General features: G+C 42.1%; 1 protein-coding gene across 2 annotated transcripts in view; it reads left to right on the forward strand.

Annotated features, from left to right (window-relative positions):
• GNB4 (G protein subunit beta 4) overlaps window positions 1-15,069 on the forward strand; it is a 62,877-nt gene that overhangs the window by 16,402 nt on the left and 31,406 nt on the right. The window contains exon 1 of one of the 2 annotated variants that reach the window (XM_027647236.1): window positions 14,946-15,029. The exons of the other annotated variant lie outside the window; for it this stretch is intronic. The gene's annotated coding sequence lies outside the window, so the exon portion shown is untranslated. Of the gene's footprint in view, window positions 1-14,945; window positions 15,030-15,069 lie in introns of those variants that run through there. 2 annotated transcript variants of the gene reach the window in all.

A 15,069-nucleotide genomic window follows, 5' to 3' on the forward strand; every position in this document is an offset into this window, starting at 1 on the left:
TTATCAGTACTGTTAGAAGAATGTCTAACCTCAGTTACTCCTAAGAATATTTTTTGTACTTCTTAACTTACCATCTAAGGGCAGGCAGGGGTAGAAATATGAAGCTCTGACTCTTCCAGAAAAACACTAGAGATTCTCATTCCAAGTTACAAATGGGCCCAAAGCTCCCTTGGCCAAAGTATAATCCTTTTCTCACCCATTCTAACTCACCTGCAACAGCTTCATGGTGATGCAAAACCATCACAAATCACTCATAAGTAGCACTGGTCCCTTTAGCAGGGAGACCAACCTCTTTTCCCTACAGATTTGGCACCCTGGCCCCAAACTACCTGATCTGCAGCCAGTGCACAGGCTAAAACCACAAGTCTGCAGATCCTACAGAGCCTGACTCACATCTCTGCCAAGCCCTTGCAGGAGCCTTCCCCAGAGGGAATGAGGAGCTTGATGGATGTGGTGCTGCAGGACATCAGAGTGCGTGCTAATGAAGCAACAGATCCATTACAGTATTTATCCATGTCACAAGATCCAATTACAGGAACTTTGTGAAGTATAAAATAGTCTGATTTTACCCTGTGCTCATCCTGTAAAAGTTGACGTCTCTAAATGATATTCCCATCCTACCGTGATTTCCAAGTGCTGATTCATCTACATTCAAGATAGTTTAGAACTACAATTTGATTCTGCCTTATTGCTGGTAATGGTTTTTGTAAATCTGTTTGATAATTTTCATGGATGAAACTGAAGAATCCCTGGGTCTTCTGCTTGCGGGGTGTGACATGTAAAGTAGAAGTTTTTCTTGCAGATCAGAAGGCAGGGGACTGACGTAGGAATTATTGTGTGAAATTACATTGTCTCTGTTATGTAGGAATTCAGACAGTGATTGTGATAGTCCCTTTTGTCCTTTAAAAATGAGAATTTATGACTCAAAAGGTGCTCTGCTGTCAGTCACAAAATTTTCCCATTACACTGAACCTTATTTTTAATGCTATAATATCCTGTTCTTTTAGGTGCAAGTGTGGTGTTTTGAATGCAAACTGATTTACAGTCATTTTCTTCAGTCTGCAAAACAGGCATCAAAAAAAAAAAAAAAAAAAAAAAAAAAAAAAAAAAAAAAATTCTATTTTCAGTTTTAGTGGCCAGGGGGGTAAAATGTAATAATATAAAATTTAAAAAAAAAAAAAAAAAAGGAAAATTTCCTCTTTATGTGGGTTTGTGAGTTTTGGGGTTTTGTTTTTTTTTTTTTTAGGGAGAGGACTATTTTTATAATACTCCTACCTGAAGGAGCAGCATCTTAAAGAGAATGATAATAAGAAACTGAAATACCGGGAAGCTTCACAACATCAAATGCATACGATTTTTAGCAGGTGGCCAACTTCTTGTTTAGAAAGGTTTCCTGCTGCATTAATTTTTTCCTTGCTGTATCCCCCAAGGCTGAATGTCACTATCTCCTGCTGACAATGCAGCAACGCCCTGATTTTGTACTAGACAATGATTTTTTGATTCACAAGCTGTTTCAGCATTCCAGAGCATTGCACTGTTCTGGCATGGATTCGTCTGAATTTATAGTAATTTATTCAAAAAAAGATTTATTAATAAAAAGGTTGTTCTCTCTGGTTTGTGGGATGCCATCAGGGATAAAGGCACATGCAGTAGCACAAACAACTGAGATCTTGTGGCAGACTTTTTGTCCGCTTGATGCTTTCTCTGATGGCCTTGACACTGATCATAATGGCAGTAGAATAAAATAACCTCTAAGAAATAAAATTTTCTGTTGGAATGCTGGCAAAGTAGTGCAGATATGGCATAAAGTTATTGTGTCTTCTGTAGGTGGTGGCACTCTCTCATATGTTCTGTTTTCAAGGTTCAACCAAGAACTGTATGAAATACTCCCAGCAAGAGGTAGAACTACCTGAGCCTCATGTCCTTTGACTTTAGCTGAGCAATCAAACCCCTGTCCTGTGTTTTTTTGGTGTGCAAATGGACCTGCCATGTATGGAAATTATCTTGGTTGAAATTGAAGCAAAGTAGAAAACAGAACTGTATAAGTGACTGTAAATGGATCTACCCAAATTTTGTAGGGGATGTAAGAAGGGTGGACCTAAATAATCAACAAAATTAGGGTAAAAGTCTTTATAAAGCACCTGTGGAAGCACATATTTATTTTCTATGTGTCCAAACTATATCCCATTGAAATGATGGACAGTTCAACAAAATATATATGCCTGGAATGCTGGCATATATATATAGCAGGAAGCTGAGTCCAGATAGAGTCAGACAGAAATGAGGCAGATGTGTCTATTAGAGTGGCATATCTAGACAAGAAGATATTTGACACAGTAAATTGAGGGTTTGTCTACGTAAGACTATATGCGTAATCCAAATTAACATCAGTGAGTTGAGGGATCTCCTATAGGAACTTCTTAAGGGATACCATCCACTGATGCTGCAAAATGTCAGACTGAAAGATCAAATAATCTCTCTGGCTGGATAATACAGAGCGATAGCTCTGTCCTGTAGCTGCACAGCAGACAGAGAACAAGAAAAGGTTTTCACTCTACTGCATAAGAAAATATTAATGGTCCTGTCTCACCACAAATTTTCACTTAATTAGATAGTTAGATCATGTAAAATCTTGCCTCATCACCAAGTCTACTCACCATAACATTTCAGACATAAGAAGAGGGACACCTGCATTAAAGTGAAATTTGACGATTGTCTTATACGGAAGTTTGTGAGACAGAACCCTTATCCACAGAAATCATGTTGTCAGCAACGCTGTTTGTTTGAATTAACGCTGCAGATTGGATCTAGTCGCTGATGCTGATCTCAACTTTTATGTAGGACATAAATTGAATACATTACATTTCCTGCCGCGCCAGGCCGGCTCTGACGCAAACACCAAAGCTGAAGTGAACGGGAGCAGGCAGCGCTGTCAGCCTGAGGTGCCAGGCCAATAGAAATTCCAGGTTCCTTAAATGTAAGTGTAGTTTAGAAATCTAAGCTGAAAGACATCCCAAAAACATATCCAAAGATATATATTATTCTGACAACACGTTGGAATCAGCTATTACTGCTGACACTGAGCCAAACCCAGCAAAGGAGTCTTGATTTATTTCAAGAAACATGTTGAGTTCAGTGTCCTGTGACTGCATCTGTCACCACCAGCCCCTCAGGAAAAAAACTGAGGAGGGCTGTTTTTTGTTTTTCAATCGTTAACTTCTCACTGCTGTGCCTTCCTTCCTCTCTAAGCTTCCTTTTTGTGTAGATGAAACCTAGTGATGCAGTGTTTGCCTATAGGCGTCCTTTTTCCTGTGAACATAGAAAACCCTGAAGAACAAATAAACTGTTTAAGTTGCTGATCCTGCATGTTTGCAAATTCATTGGGAGATTTGGCTCACATGTGAGGACACAAGGATCCGGCTCCTGGGGAATAAACGTCAAAGAACATGAAAAGAAAAGCCTTAGTAGGCACTGGGACTATAAGAACAAAGAGTGCTTCCAAACTTCAGTAGTAAAAACCACTGGGAAATGTGGCATAGTCTGACAAAAGCAATAAGAATGATGGTTCTGAGTCAGGCACTGAATCAGGAAAAAAAAAAAAGAAAAAAGAAAGAAAAAAAAAGAAGCTTGATTCGAGTGAATTAAAGCCACTTATATTCCTGGAAATGAATTATTTTCTCTTTATCAAAAAAGGAAAAGAAGACAAAGAGGTTAAAAATGTAATTATATGTTGCAGAAAGAATTATATGGCAATTTCTGTCTCCTAGGCTTGTGCTCAGAGCACAGACCAGAACTCTGAAACACTGACTGACTTTCTGCAGTGTCTCAGCAGTGTTGCCTGTGCTGCCTATTTACTTTTCAGTACTTCCTCTCAGAGCCTGTCTTTTAGTCTATGTCCTCTACAGGCTTTTAGAGGAAGCTCTGAATATTATTTTGTGTCCAGAATAAACAGAAAGCACAGTACTGTCTTCTGTGAATAATCTCTCTCCCTCCCATGTGAATTTACAAATACTGTAGAAAAACAAAATGATCACAGAAATAGAGTTTGTCAGATGGTCCCTCAGTGCTGAGGACTTGGTTCCTTGCTTTGTTAATGAGTATCCGTTACATCATTTACTATTTGTGCTGCAAAGGCCTTCAAGGAAGTGCTGAAGCCTGTGAACATCTCCCCCCTTTCCTATCTTAGGCTGAGAATATTTTCATTCCATTCATCTCTGCCTAGACACAGAGTGCCTGGAGACTGTGGCAGAGTATCTGCTTCCAGTGCACACTGATGTTTTGCCAGTCATGTGTCATGAGGGAGCGTCCTCCCACTGCTATGAACAATATGACCATGAAGGAAAGCAAACAGTAACTGCATTATGTCCTCCAGAAGATGGATGGAAGTTAGAGGGAAAATACTTTAGTGCACTGTGTTTCGAGGCCCTGCTCATCAGTTGCATGACACCATTGCTACAGTTCGTTTCCTAGAGTTTACAAATGCAATTAAATCAAGGTTGTAAACCAGAAAATCGTGTTCATACACTTTGTAGATTGATGACAGACATGCTGTAAAATGCTAAAAAAGAGATCAACTGCAATTAGTCTATAAAGAACATAATCACCCTTATGAATTTAACAACCAAGATTTCAAATAGTTAACTTTGTTCTGTCCTATACACTCACTAAGAGTGTATCTTTGTGCTGGGTTTTGGTTTTTTGAGGGTTTTTTTTGATGGATGGAAGCTGGTTGGAAATAAATATATTAAGTTTCACTTACTCCTAAAACTTTGTCATTTAGTAACAAAAATCCATTTGGTTATGAATGCATTAAGGTTTCTGCACTGAGCATACTCAGACTCTGCCAGTCATCAGAGAGGGTCTCAGTCATTCTTAATTGGCTGAAGAGCAGAAAAGGAGTGGGGCAACTTCCTACAGACTTTTTCCTGGCTTTCCTGGTATGGTGCCTTGAAGTAGATGATGCTGCCATATGACAGACCACCTGATTAAACTACCCGGGATATAATTAACATGGCACAAGCAACCCCAAAAGTTTTATGGGGTTGCAAACAGCATTATCTCTCATTATCCCAAAGAAAGTTTATTTCTTGCTACATCCCTTGAGAGAAGAGTTAAAAATTGCCCTTTTATGGGAAGAGGACTGACCAACAGATAGCCAGAGAGAGCAATCTGGGCACTAGCATGGCCAGCTGGAGCCCAGCCAGAGTGGCTGGGATTGATGATCCCGTGAAATGAAACTGTGCAGCAGAAGTTTCTGCAGAGACTTTCCCTGCCAGGTGCCACCTGGAGAAGCCAGTGACAGCCTGGCCTGTGGGAGTCCCAGATGAGGCAAGATGAGTGGGAACAAAAGAAAAGGAAGGGGAGCAGTGGGGAAAAGAATAAATCTTTATTTTGTGTGCTGGAAAGATCCAACCACGTTGCACTGTTGCAGTATTTTGAAATATGTTTTGTCTTAGGACCTGACTCTCCTGAAGCCAATTTAAGTCATCGGTTTGCTACACAGTGATGCAAATAAACACCAACCCCGTGCTTCCACAGTCACGCAGACACACATTTCTGTTGGGTGCTTGCTTTTTAGCACAGTAGTGAACCAACAATGCTAAAACACCATCTGTTTTGCTGTGTCAAGGGTACCAGCTATCACTGCAGCCACATCACTAAATCACATTACAACCCTCAGCCTAATGAAATTTGTATAGATCTCCAGCTCTCTACTATTTGTCACTAATCAGAGTAGTCTGAAGATAATCATGCAGGGACATTATCCCATTTGATGTTCTTTCCCTCTGCCTTAGCTACTCATTTCTGCAGTGCACACACAAGCCAGCATAGCCTGACTTCTCCAACTTCTTTTGTTATCTTTATTTGTCTTTTAGCAGAAATAATTGAGAGGTCAGTGAGGTTATTGTGCCAGGTCTGTTGCTCAACTCCCCAGTTCCCTGTTGTGGTGGGATCTAGCAGGAAACTTGAAGTAATCCAAAAAACAACCAAACCTCTTCTCATACTACCCTGCCTGTTGAACAGGGGCTGTTGAACATGATTTAGCCTTCAGAGATTAAGTATCTTTTTATTACAGTGTGCCTCATCCCACTGGAGACAATGGTAGGGTTCATATCAGCACTACTGAGCGCTCTTGTTTGCTCTACCTGTTTTAGCATTGCAAAAAGATTAGGCAAATTTTCTTCCCTGTTACAGGTACTTGAAACTGCAATGAATTTCACGAAGTGAACAGAATTGTTTAGGATTTCGATCAGTGCAGCTGCAGAATTTGACCAGCCATCTTAAAACCATTGCATTTATTTCTAAGATTCAAAATGTTACATTAATAATTTAAACAATTGTAGGGAATATCCTGTTACATTGACCTTGAAAATGTTTTTAGACATGGTAAATACAACATTTGCTTGCTAAAATGGAAAGATGAAATGCTCACTCACTTAGAGCTTCATTTGGAAATCATCAGGAAAACAGCTTCTGTTCTAAATGTAGCTGTCAAACTGACAGGTTGCAGAAGAAACAGATTCCCAGCTATTCAGTAGTTACAAAAGATCAAGATGATCCAGTTTCATCAGACCATCAAAGAGGGTGACTTGAATTTGTTGAATTCAAATCAGTTTTCTCTGTTTGCTCACTTAGGCTGGTCCTAACTGCAGGTTTGTAAGAAACTCATAATAAACTTCTGAGCTGTTACTCATTCAAAGAACATCAAAGAGCTGTCAATTATGAGGTGTCAGAGACTTGAATAAAAATGCAACTGCCTTTTTTGAGAAATACCTTGGGCTGATCACAACCACTTTGACGTAAGATGCAATTTCTCTGCATGTGCAATTAGCAACTGGTTCTGGCAATTTCCTTATGGGAATTTTTCCAGGGGTACTTGATGTAAGCAAATGTCTTTGGAAATAAGCTATGGATGCACTAGGAAGATCATTTTTAAGTTTTTTTCTGAAAAAAAATCTCTGTGTCTGCTGTAGTTTAAACAAGAATGTATAACTTTATCAATTCCTGACCCTTTGTCCCTGTCTATTGCTCAGCTCCACCACTCTAATCCAGCCTTTTATTCTTTGGAGTAGTGGAAACCTTGGGTTTTTTCACATGCTTGTTAATGGATTTACCAAGATACTTGGGACTTCTTTGCAAAGGTGCTACTGCTCTGCTGATTGACATTCAGCATGGACAGGCAGAGCAGGCTAAGTAAAGAAGCAACAAGCCAGAAAGGAACAAAAACCATCAGATCTTGAGTTTTCATTCCAAATGTCTTTGAATCAGCATCTCTGGGCCCTTCCCAGCTCTTGAAGGAATGCCAGTTTAGTGCAGTGAGTGAGTAAGGTGTGTGAGGGGGCGACTGCTTCTCTGTCAGTTGTGAGAAGCTTTATTTTAAAAAGTGCTTCTTTTTTTGCTGGTGTTCCGGAGGTTTGAATGGCTCTGAGGAGCTGGTAATGGCTCACAGAGGCTTTCTTGTTCATGGCCTGCTGCCCAGCCCAATCCAGCCCAGGCCATTAGTGACTGGGAGCTGTTACTGTGTTAGCACAGCCTGATGGATGTGAACTGTGCCTTCGTCCAGTTTTCAGCAGGAAAAGCGTCACAGAAACCAGCACTGCCGTTGTCCCTGAGTGACTCTCACAAGACAAGAGTGTTTTGGGGCAGAGCCGATGGTGTGGCAGCTTCTCCTGCCTCGTGCCCTTCCCTCCACTGCCGAGAGGGAAGACCAGCCTGCAAAGCTGTCAGGCTGATGCTTTCCCCATCATTGAAATGCCACACAGTGAAACAGGAACAGAAATCAGAAGCACCTCGGGTTAAGAGCATGGATATCTTCTCGTAAAAGATACACAGAAGAGCATGAATGGTTTCATTCAGAGTTTTGGACCAAAGCCCACTGTATATGAGGAAAATCATTAACACACTATCAGCAGTTGTGCACTGAAATGGAAATTACTTCTTTATTGTAATTTCTGACTTTATTTTATAATGTTTTTATTATTTCTTTTACGTATTTTGCTCATTTAGACTCTCATACCGGTCATTTTTGCTCTGCTTATATTTAATTTCACTCCTTTTGTTTGCTCGCTTGTTCTTCCATCTGAAAAGCTCTCATGTTGGGTAACTTGCTCAGCAGCAAGGATAGAAGGAAGGCAGGTGGGCAGGCAATCTGAATTCTGATTTTGGCTCTGCCACTGGTTGCTTGGCAAGCTGCTCACACCACTCCGTGCCTTACTTTCCCACAGAAAGAGACTCATAGATGAAGAACAGCTTAAAATTTTTGACAAAAAAAAAAAGAACTGTGCATCTACTAGTGCTGTGGATTAAAGGAAAACACACCTGAAACCAAATATTATATTCCATGTGCTCCTTAAAGTGTATATTAGTTAAACCCAGTAAGCTTCTGTTCCTCATTTTTCTTTCCTGAATTAGTTCTAAGTGTTGAGTCATCATCATCTATACACACATCCAAACCACCATAGGCATCTTAGTCTTCAAACTGCAAAAAATCCAAAACATTCTAGATTCTTCTGGATTCTTCAGCCCATTTAACAGGTATGATATTCAAGCAGCAATTCCTAGTAACCACTGAGACACAGTTTCAGTACCGATCTGAATGGCACTGCAGAGGGTATGTATTGCTCTGTCCTTAAACTTTAATGTTCTCTCTATTCCCTCCCTCCCCGATTTAATTTGGATGAAGTATCCACCAGCAGGGCACAGCAGTTTGTTAAGGGGACAGTTGTTATATAACTTTATATTACTTACAGTCTTAGAACACTGTTGCAGATAACACCAGAAATAGTGTCTCTCCTCTGCCTAGGCCACAGTGCTATTTCCACTATCATTAATTCCCTGCAACTGAAACCCTTTTCCCTCAGGAATGGCTGGGGGTCGCAGCAACACTGCTGATGCAGATGCAGGTTAAGAGCCAGCAGCAGCAATATGCTGAAAAACTTCCTAAGAATGGTCTCTCCTTGCCGACCTGGAAACCAGCCTCTTGTATCAGATTTCTTCATTCAGTACCATAAAACTCTTCAGGTATCAGAAGTTTCGTAAGTTAAATGGCAAAACTGAAAAATTATAAACTTGAATCATACTTCTGACAACTCAGGGGGAAGCTCAGACCCAAAGTCCAGAGGAAGGTGAAATATATCTGTAATTAATCTAATATGCAACACTTGACTGTAGTGAGTATTTCCTGCTACACTACACCCGAGAGTTAGCTTAGATTCCAGAACTGAAGAATTTGCCATCTTTACTACAATGCAACTGCAACTCACAGAGTTAAGTTCTTGGTTCACTTACTGATCTCCACCAAAGCATTTTCCAGTGTGGTACCTGAGAGCTTGGTGTTCTGCAGTGTACAGTGAGCAGTGATGGGCTGTGCTCAAGGGGACAGTGTCATGTGCAGCAGGGTTTGGTGTGTAAATGTGTTCCATTTGTTGGTGGCCCTGTGAGAATATGTATACTAAAAAATATTACACCTCTGATTTTCTAAGATACTGGGTATCAGTGGAATGGAAGAGTCATTAAAAATGTGTAAATCAGTTTGATTTTGTTCTGATTAGAAAGTTGCTTATATCTGTAAGAATTTCTAAAGCTAATTAATGGACCTGATCATGATTCTTTGGTTGTCTTCCTGTTTTGTTTCATTAAAAAGACAGAATTTATGAACAGGCTGAACAAAATAGTACTTCTTTAATACTCCCTTCTTCCTAGTTCCACACTTTTTTACTACCCTTGTCAGTTCCTGAACACTTGGTTAAGCTCCTTTCACCACTATTCACATTTTCTCTTTTGTCTCCACTCACTTTATTCCTGGAGCAGAACTTTAATGTATGTTATGCTCTTCATTTGTTGAAAAAGTATTTGAAAACTCACAAAAAATGATCACTTGCTGTTGTCTGTGCAGCAAAGTAGTCCTTCTTTGCTCCTTATTGCACACACTGTAAAATTCTGGGGTTTTAAGATTAGGTTTGGTATACAGTAAATAAGAGTAATTTCCAAGGCAAGATCTAGAAGGTGCCATCTTCACAACAGGTAGAAGAGCTATTTGGCTGAAAAGGGCTGGGAGATGTTTCAAACTGAGAGTTAAAAAGGGATCTTCGCTATTTCTGCCCCTCCCATGTGCTGTTCTCTGCAGCTCAAAATGGGGCAGAAAGCCAACGTCATGACATTTGGGCAGACAGCAGTTTATGGAAGTGTCTATTACAATTCCACTCCCACACCCTTGGTAGAAAGGAGCCTTCTCCCTGGCCAGTGCAAGCAAAGGTGCTGCCAGAGAGTTACAGCTGATGTGAGGCTTCTTTCCCTGGGTCTGAGGTTTGTAGGCAGACTTGTACATTTTGCTACATAGGTTTTAAATACAGATTCCCCTTCCTCTGCTTGCTTACTCCTCTCCCCCTCCAGAAGGAATCAGAGGATTTCTAAAACATGCTGTGGAGTTTTCTCAGCCCTCACGTGCCATCATCACCAGTGGGCTGGGCTGCAGCCTCAGAGAACGTGCAGAAGCACCGTGATCGAGATGAGCTTTGCCTTCTGCCTCACACAGTCATCTCAGACACTGGTGAAATACCCTGCAAATTACAGTGAGCTCGTGAAACCTGCTACTGATCTCAGTGTTTCAACTGATCTTAGAAGGGAACAGTGTAGATCAAATGGCTTTTTCAGCCTGTTTGATTTTTTTTGCTGTTCTTTTACGATGAGCACTTCCAGCGGTTCCGTGAGTCTGCTTCATCATTTTATCTGAAAGAAATATTAATGTATTCATAAATACATGCATATATATAGGCTGTACATAAAGCATCTATGCAAATATGCCCACTCCCTTTTCTTCTATTTAAGTAGTGTTCAGTGACTGTTCAGTTCTCTTTAAAGGATGAGTCACCTTGCTGTCTCTGGAGTCAGGAATCTAAACTCAAACCAGTAGCTGCACAATGATCAGCTGTGTAGCTTGATCAGTTATTTTACTGGACCTCAGAAAGTAAATCCACAATTTTTCAGTTTCCTAAATAACAAGAAAAATATTATTATCGTTTCTGCTTACGTTATTTTTCCTTAATTCTTTATTTGATTTTATTGTTAGAGAATTAGCTTGTGGATAAAAAAGGAACTGCTGGATTGGCAGCCCTAGAAACTGAAGTTCCCTGTTTCTTGGTAGCACAAGGACAATAGTAAAACACAGCAAGGACACTCCCCTCCACCTGCCCCATTAAAGAGCGATCTCTGGACCAGAGCTGGTGGTGAGCAGCCAGTGCAGGTACCATATGCATTCCCTCTTGGAATTCTAGAGAGCCATGGACACAACGTGAGCTAAACTGCCACCTTGGATGCTTTTCATGTGAAGCATCAACCGGTGAGCAGGGAGATCATCACTCCTTGGGGCTGTGGAAGGTCACCCCTACCTAAGCAAACACTGACAGAATGACAGAAGAGGATCTGTCACACCTGTGCTGAGCAAAAGGAGGGGTCTGGAATGAATGGATGTTAGACTTCAGTGAGAATAAAAACAGGAGATGGAAGGTAAAGCAGTAAACTTTTGCTGTCATATTTAGGAATTGAGAAAGAGATATCTGAAGGATGTGTGTTTTCCTATCCTGTATATAGAATATAAAGATAATATGTGTAATCCTGCTTAACAGAATAATTAAAATAAATCAGTAAATTAAGTGAACTTTTAAGTGCCTAGCTCTCCATAGGGCTTGAACAAAGAATGATGTGAGATTGCTCACTTATAACTAAGGGGTTAATTGCCATTTTAGTTCCCAGATGTGAAAAGAAAGATGGAAATGTGAGGGAGAAAGGATGTAGATTAGCATCTCTCACCTGAAGAGCTGCGTGGATTGCAGAGGCAGAAGTGCTGTCAGACATAAACAAAGAATGAGGACGAAGCACAAGGCAAATGTGCAACTGTGGAGCAGCCTGATTTAACCAGTGACACAAACAACCACGAAGGAAACCAGCCTTGCCATTGTAAAGGTGTCAAGAAAGTGGATTGCTCCATCAATAAATTAATTCTGAAGTCTGGATGAGCGATTTATTTTTTTTTCATTTTCCTAAAGTCAGTCAAAGGGGTTGTGTGATTCAGTCCACCAGTGCAGGGGATTCCCTCTGGATCTATCTCTTAGTTATGGGTTGGGGTTTGTTGTTTTTGGGGTTTTTTTCTTCAACTTGTCTCCTGAAAAAAAAAAAAACAACCAACACATGATTTCTTTGTATGTATCCTGAAGTGTTTTGGGAAGGAATTAGATAACGGGCTAATGAAATGTAGGGGCTTTCTGGTACATGGCAAGTACCAGGCTGACAATGTATCCTGCATTTCTCTAGAACCAAGAAAAGACATGCAGAGACTTTGGTGGTATTTTTAGCCATTTAGATTATACATGTGCCTGTCCATCTCTGTGCCTTTTGGTCTTAGCCCTGCCAAGACTGGGGAGTTTTTTAGAAAACCTCTCATTGCTTCCTCGTAGCCATTCACTAACGCACAGTGTTTCACTGATTTCCATCAGAAGGGTGTTTAAGGTGCTACTGGACCTGTCTTGGCTGAGGTTTTCAGTTACAGCTGAGTCAGTACAATCTCCAAACAGGTTCCCTTCCTCTACCTTCCCTTTGGAGGTGTTTCAGGCTCGTTGGGCAGGAATCCAAGCACTGGGGGCCTCTGGTAACATTTAATTTATCAGCAACCAAAGTTGCTGCATTGGCTGTAGTAACTCATAATTCAAAGAAACTGTGTTAGAGAAACTGATCTGGATATTGATTTTAAAAACTAACCTGGCACTGTCTCTCAACCTTTCTTTTTCACTGCAGAAAAAATGGATTCCTTATATAAATTCTAAAATAATACAAAGCATATTGCGGAACTGGCATAAGAATGGCTCCATTAGGGGTAGCTCTGATTTTGCAGAGTGGTGTTTGGCATGTGAAACCAGTGATCAGAAGCAGAACGGATAAAAGCTGGTTGTAAAACACTGCCAGCAGGAGAACTGGGGATTTCTATTTCATTAGGAATTTGTAACTTCATCTAATAAATGACTAAACCGACTACACAGCGGGTGAGACGAGTTTTATAAGGAGGGGCAATTTCTTTTATTTGTATGGGTTGGTTCAAGATAGGATATTCCTCCTTGCAAACTCTGCTTTGCTGTTGGCCTTGGACCATCGCAGCTGCAGCAATGCCACTCCTGAGAGAGGAGTTTCCCTGCTGAGAACCCCGTCCTGAGTGCTTCATTTTCACAGCCTGCAACTGAAGAATTTTCCCTGTTTCCCAAATGAGTCATGAGAATAAATTATGTAATTTTAAATGTTTTAATTTGCACTGAATGGCCAAAACCTGATAATTTTATTATATGTAACTACCTAAACACCATCTGAACTTTTCTGGGACTTTACCCGCTGCCTGTTATTTTCCAGAGCTGTTTCAAAACAGAAGATGAGAAATGGTGTGCTCATTCTGGGACCATATCTTGTCAGTAATCACTACTCAGGGTTCAGAAGATTGAATTAGAAAAAATGTAATGGAACAAGCATAGTTGAAGGGAGAACCATCCTTGTGCCAATTTCTCCCTTTTATAAAAATATAAGTGATATATATATGGTGATATAGTGACTCTGAGACAAGTTTATTTTCCTCTTCGGGTATAGTCCAACAAAATCAAACCCATTCCTTGTTGGTTTTTGCTGTGTGATCACTCATAAAATGCAAAGCAAACATATTGCTGGATGACATCTGTCCTTTGGATAAATGGAAGACAGGTGTATTGCAGTACAGGAAAGCACAGCATAGACTTTGCAACCAGGACAAAGCTATTAAAATAGTAGGTTTGAGCCAGTTAGGGAACTTGCATGTTTTTTTAAGACTGATTTAAGGCAAGCAATGAGTTGCTTCATTACAGTACACACTGTATGTTGCAGCATTTACTGCCATTAACACCAAGCCATTCATCCGTAACACACTAATAGCTCAAAGATTGGTTTACTGGCAGTTGTTATGATACTCTTGTAAAATATTTTACAAGAATTTGACACTCTGTATTGTTGTTGGTGGTGTGTCAGACCCGTGCTGAGATGATGCAGGTGTCCCATCCCTAGTGTTGGAGGGCTGACCAGGGCTGGGGCACTGACCTCTGCAGAGGTGTCCCTGCAGCATCAAGGTCAGTGGAGCAGGAGACCCAGAGGTGCAGCCAGACCATCCACAGATCAGCTATTCCCTGTATTCTCAGGTCTCACGTTGGCTGTGACTACAGTTCGGCAATTTGACCATAATACAAGCACCAGATGTGGAATGGCCACAGACCCACAGGCAGACCCACGAACGCCAGGCAGTCAGTCTCTGATGGTCCTTCTGCTCTCCACACGCCGGTGTGAGAGGGGTGCACCACTGAGGGATGTAGGGTGGCAGCTTTGTGAGGAATGCACATGATTTGAGTATCCATTTCACACATCACTTTTTTATTTTCACATTACTGACCTGCAAAGCTCAGTGCAGTCGGTCCTTGCTACAGACCCACGTCCCCGCCCTCACTCCCACCCCTCGGTCCCCACAGCTCCCCATCACCCGTGTCCCGCTCCCTGGATCCCCATGCCCATGTCACTGATGTCCCACAGTGTCCCCACATTCCTTGGTCCCCATCCCCGACGGCTGCCACCCGCAGGGGTCCTACACTCGGGTGACACCTCTGGGTCTCCACCCCAGGCTTCCCAATTCCCCATCCCCTGGTGATCCCGTCCCCTGCACCCCCATGCCCTGAGATCCCACCACCACCCCCGGTGATCACCCGCAGGGTCTCCCTTCCCCGGCGACCCCATTCCCGGAGCCGCCACCCGCCGTGTCCCCTCACCCCGCGTCCCCCTCAGGGCGGCGGCAGCGCCGCCCCGCCGCGGGGAGCGGCCCCTTTAAGCGCTCTGACGTCACGCGGCGCTGCCATGGCAACGGCCCGTCCCGTCGCGCGGCCCGTGCGGGCGGGGCGGGGCCGCTCCCGCCCCAGCAGCGCCCCGGCCATGGCGGCGGCTCGGTGACACCGCGCTCCCCGCGCCCGCCGCGCCCGCAGGTACCGCGCCCGGGGGTGCCCCCGCGCCGGGCTGTGCCCG

The sequence above is a fragment of the Corapipo altera genome, unplaced genomic scaffold (genome assembly GCF_003945725.1).
Source record: "Corapipo altera isolate COAL_440 unplaced genomic scaffold, ASM394572v1 113, whole genome shotgun sequence".
NCBI classification, from domain to species: Eukaryota; Metazoa; Chordata; class Aves; order Passeriformes; family Pipridae; genus Corapipo; species Corapipo altera.